This window comes from Hypanus sabinus, unplaced genomic scaffold, assembly GCF_030144855.1.
Source record: "Hypanus sabinus isolate sHypSab1 unplaced genomic scaffold, sHypSab1.hap1 scaffold_2834, whole genome shotgun sequence".
Lineage (NCBI taxonomy): Eukaryota > Metazoa > Chordata > Chondrichthyes > Myliobatiformes > Dasyatidae > Hypanus > Hypanus sabinus.
This window is the reverse complement of record NW_026780977.1, coordinates 14,694-19,329: the sequence shown is the minus strand read 5'-3', so window position 1 is coordinate 19,329 and position 4,636 is coordinate 14,694. Positions and strand designations below refer to the sequence as shown.

General features: G+C 57.9%; 1 non-coding gene across 1 annotated transcript; it reads left to right on the top strand.

The window, feature by feature from the left end:
- Positions 1-4,363: 4,363 nt before the first annotated feature.
- Positions 4,364-4,436, top strand: trnav-cac (transfer RNA valine (anticodon CAC)). Its single transcript has one exon. It is a non-coding gene; the product is annotated as a tRNA-Val (tRNA).
- The last annotated feature ends 200 nt before the right edge of the window (positions 4,437-4,636 follow it).

Here is a 4,636-nt window from a genome sequence, read left to right as displayed (position 1 = left end):
CAGCCCTGCTGGATCTGCCGTTAGCCCTGCTGGTTCCCCTTTCTAATCGACTTGACCAGCCCTAGACGGGAGGCGAAGCCTAGCGGGACGACCCCGACCATGGGAATGCACCCGGCGATGGCCTGTCCTTGCCGGTCTACATCGCGTCTCAGGTTCTCCAATGGGGTCACACATCCCGGTTCACCTGCCACACCGGGAGTGATCGGACCCTGGTAACGGACCCGGCCATCGCCTGTACGTGCCGGTCTCCGTCAGGCCTCAGGTTCTCCAATGGGGTCACACATCCCGGTTCAACTGCCACCCCTGGAGTGATCCGACCATGGTAACGGACCCGGCGATCGCCTGTACGTGCCTGTCTCCATCAGGCCTCAGGTTCTCCAATGGGGTCACACATCCCGGTTCACCTGCCACCCCGGGAGTGATCGGACCCTGGTAACGGACCCGGCGATCGCCTGTACGTGCCGGTCTCCGTCAGGCCTCAGGTTCTCCAATGGGGTCACACACCCGGTTCACCTGCCACCCCGGGAGAGATCGGACCCTGGTAACGGACCCGGCGATCGCCTGTACGTGCCGGTCTCCATCGGGACTCAGGTTCTCCAATGGGGGCACACATCTCGGTTCACCTGCCACCCCGGGAGTGATCGGACCCTGGTAACGGACCCGGCGATCGCCCGTACGTGCCCGTCTCCGTCAGGCCTCAGGTTCTCCAATGGGGGCACACATCCTGGTTCACCTGCCACACCGGGAGTGATCGGACCCTGGTAACGGACCCGGCGATCGCCTGTACGTGCCGGTCTCCGTCAGGTCTCAGGTTCTCCAATGGGGGCACACATCCCGGTTCACCTGCCACCCAGGGAGTGATCGGATCCTGGTAACGGACCCTGCGATCGCCTGTACGTGCCCGTCTCCGTCAGGCCTCAGGTTCTCCAATGGGGGAACACATCCTGGTTCACCTGCCACACCGGGAGTGATCGGACCCTGGTAACGGACCCGGCGATCGCCTGTACGTGCCGGTCTCCGTCAGGTCTCAGGTTCTCCAATGGGGGCACACATCCCGGTTCACCTGCCACCCAGGGAGTGATCGGATCCTGGTAACGGACCCGGCGATCGCATGTACGTGCCCGTCTCCGTCAGGTCTCAGGTTCTCCAATGGGGGCACACATCCCGGTTCACCTGCCACCCTGGGAGTGATCGGACCCTGGTAACGGACCCGGCGATCGCCTGTACGTGCCGGTCTCCATCGGGCCTCAGGTTCTCCAATGGGGGCACACATCCCGGTTCACCTGCCACCCCGGGAGTGATCGGACCCTGGTAACGGACCCGGCGATCGCCTGTACGTGCCGGTCTCCATCGGGACTCAGGTTCTCCAATGGGGTCACACACCCGGTTCACCTAACACACCCGGAGTAATCGGACCCTGGTAACGGACCCGGCGATCGCCTGTACATGCCGGTCTCCATCGGGACTCAGGTTCTCCAATGGGGTCACACACCCGGTTCACCTGCCACACCGGGAGTGATCGGACCCTGGTAACGGACCCGGCGATCGCCTGTACGTGCCGGTCTCCGTCAGGTCTCAGGTTCTTCAATGGGGTCACACATCCCGGTTCACCTGCCACCGCGGCAGTGATCGGACCCTGGTAACGGACCCGGCGATCCCCTGTACGTGCCGGTCTCCGTCAGGCCTCAGGTTCTACAATGGGGTCACACACCCGGTTCACCTGCCACCCCGGGAGAGATCGGACCCTGGTAACGGACCCGGCGATCGCCTGTACGTGCCGGTCTCCATCGGGACTCAGGTTCTCCAATGGGGTCACACACCCGGTTCACCTGCCACACCGGGAGTGATCGGACCCTGGTAACGGACCCGGCGATCGCCTGTACGTGCCGGTCTCCGTCAGGTCTCAGGTTCTTCAATGGGGTCACACATCCCGGTTCACCTGCCACCCCGGGAGTGATCGGACCCTGGTAACGGACCCGGCGATCGCTTGTACGTGCCGGTCTCCGTCAGGCCTCAGGTTCTCCAATGGGGACACACATCCCGGTTCACCTGCCACCCCGGGAGTGATCGGACCCTGGTAACGGACCCGGCGATCGCCTGTACGTGCCGGTCTCCGTCAGGTATTAGGTTCTCCAATGGGGTCACACATCCCGGTTCACCTGCCACACCGGGAATGATCGGACTCTGGTAACGGACCCGGCGATCGCCTGTACGTGCCGGTCTCCGTCAGGTATTAGGTTCTCCAATGGGGGCACACATCCCGGTTCACCTGACACCCCGGGAGTGATTGGACCCTGGTAACGGACCCGGCGATCGCCTGTACGTGCCGGTCTCCGTCAGGTCTCAGGTTCTCCAATGGGATCACACACCCGGTTCACCTGCCACACCGGGAGTGATCGGACCCTGGTAACGGACCCGGCGATCGCCTGTACGTGCCGGTCTCCGTCAGGTATTAGGTTCTCCAATGGGGTCACACATCCCGGTTCACCTGCCACACCGGGAATGATCGGACCCTGGTAACGGACCCGGCGATCGCCTGTACGTGCCGGTCTTCGTCAGGTATTAGGTTCTCCAATGGGGGCACACATCCCGGTTCACCTGACACCCCGGGAGTGATTGGACCCTGGCTCTCCTGAGGAAGCACTTTTGGTGGCCGTCCATAGAGGGGGCACCCATTCATGTCTCGCTTTTTCCATCTGTGCCCGAGGAAAGTTCGCTCATCGACCACCCGCGGGTCTTCTTCGTCCTCTACCTGTACCTGTCGTCCCTGCTCACACATCGCCCTAGACCGTCGTTGGTCTACCACTTCCCGCGGAAACACAGCTGTCTTCATTGTGGTAGACCGATTCTCCAAGGCGGTGCGCTTTGTGGCCCTCCCTAAACTGCCTTCCTCTCAAGAACCGCAGATCTTCTCGTCTTCCGCCTCCACGGAATCCCCGCGGACATCGTATCAGATCGAGGTCCCCGGTTCGTCTCGCAGGTATGGAGAGCCTTTTGTCAGGCCTTATGTACATCGGCCAGCCTGTCATCCGGCTTCCACCCTCAGTCGAACGGGCAGAAGTAACGGGTCAACTAAGACTTGGAGGCGACGTTACGTTGTGTAACGGCAAACAAACCGTCGACCTGGAGCGACCACCTCCCGTGGGTTGAGTACGCCCACAACTCTCTGTTGAGCTCTGCCATTGGGAGGTATCCGTTCGAGTGCTCCATTGGGTAGCAACCCCCGCTGTTCCCCGCGTAAGAAGGGGAGATTGCGGTACCGTCGGTTCTGGACCATATTGATCGGTGCCGTAAGATTTCTGAGGAAAGACGCACAACCCTATTCAGATCAACAAATCGAAATACGAAGTGAGCTGACCGACACTGGACTCCGGCACCGGAGGTACCAACCTGGGCAGATGGTGTGGCTTTCCTCCAAAGACATCCCGCTCAAAAACGAATATAGGTAACTCGCCCCTCGCTTCCTGCGACCATTCAAGTTTGTAAGGATTATCAATCCCACAGCGGTCCGCCTAATGCATTCACCCAACTTGTCATGTTTCTCAGTTCAAGCCAGTTTCCGTCAGCTTCTTGTGTTCCCCTGCTGAAACTCCCACACCTGCCCGTCTCATCGACAATCATCAGGCATACACCGTCCGAAGACTACTGGACGTGTGCCGTCGGGGCCGGGGTCTCCAATACCTGGTGGACTGGGAAGTGTACGGTCCTGAAGAGTGTTCCTGGGTCCCTTGCTCTTTCATCCTAGATCCTTCCCTCATCCAGGACTTTCATCGGAACCATCCAGACAGGCCTGGAGGATCGCAGGAAGGCTCCTGTTGGTGGCGGTGGGGGTGGGGGTGTTGTATTGTCATGGTCCCTTCGGGTATCTGGCGATCTTCCTCAGGAATTGGGCCTCAATCACCTCGATTAGTTCTCAATCATTTCCATTTTCCACTAAATACAAACACCTGTTTTCCATCAGCAAATGCATTATAAAAACCGTATGATCACAGCTAGAAGGTGCCAGTTCGTTGGTCGACTCGTGTTTGAGTAACCTCACCCCATGGATCTTAGGACGATCAGTTCTAAGTCTAGCATCGTTCCTGAATTCTCTCCTAAAACCAAGACACCAGGTAAACACTAACTTGGCACCCATTCCACGCCCGTGTTCAGCACTTGGGTTCGTTCCACTGCCACGTCCTTGTAACATTCTACCTATACCCATATTCCAGGGAATAAATCCCGAACTATTTAGTACTTGGTACTGAAAACGGAAAGGGATGGTGGGCAATATCTTTTGCTTAATGCTGTATTTCAGAGCAGGGCGGGGAGGGGATGCCTCGGGTCATTGCTCAAGAGCGCAAAGCATTGAGCGCTTTGCATGGTTTCTGTGGTGTAGTGGTTATCACTTTCGCTTCACACGCGAAAGGTCCCCAGTTCAATCCTGGGCAGAAACATTGTTTGGGCTTCAGTGCTTCAAATGAACTTGAGACTCAACTTTTCAGTTTGTGTTCAAGTTTACTGTCATGGGCATGGAGGTGTAAATATAATGAACTTTCGCTTTTCTAGCAGTAGCGCATTGTATTTCAAACCTGGCAAAGGTAAATTAAAGAAAGAAGAATTAATAGAAATTATATATAATTTACGGGAGATCATA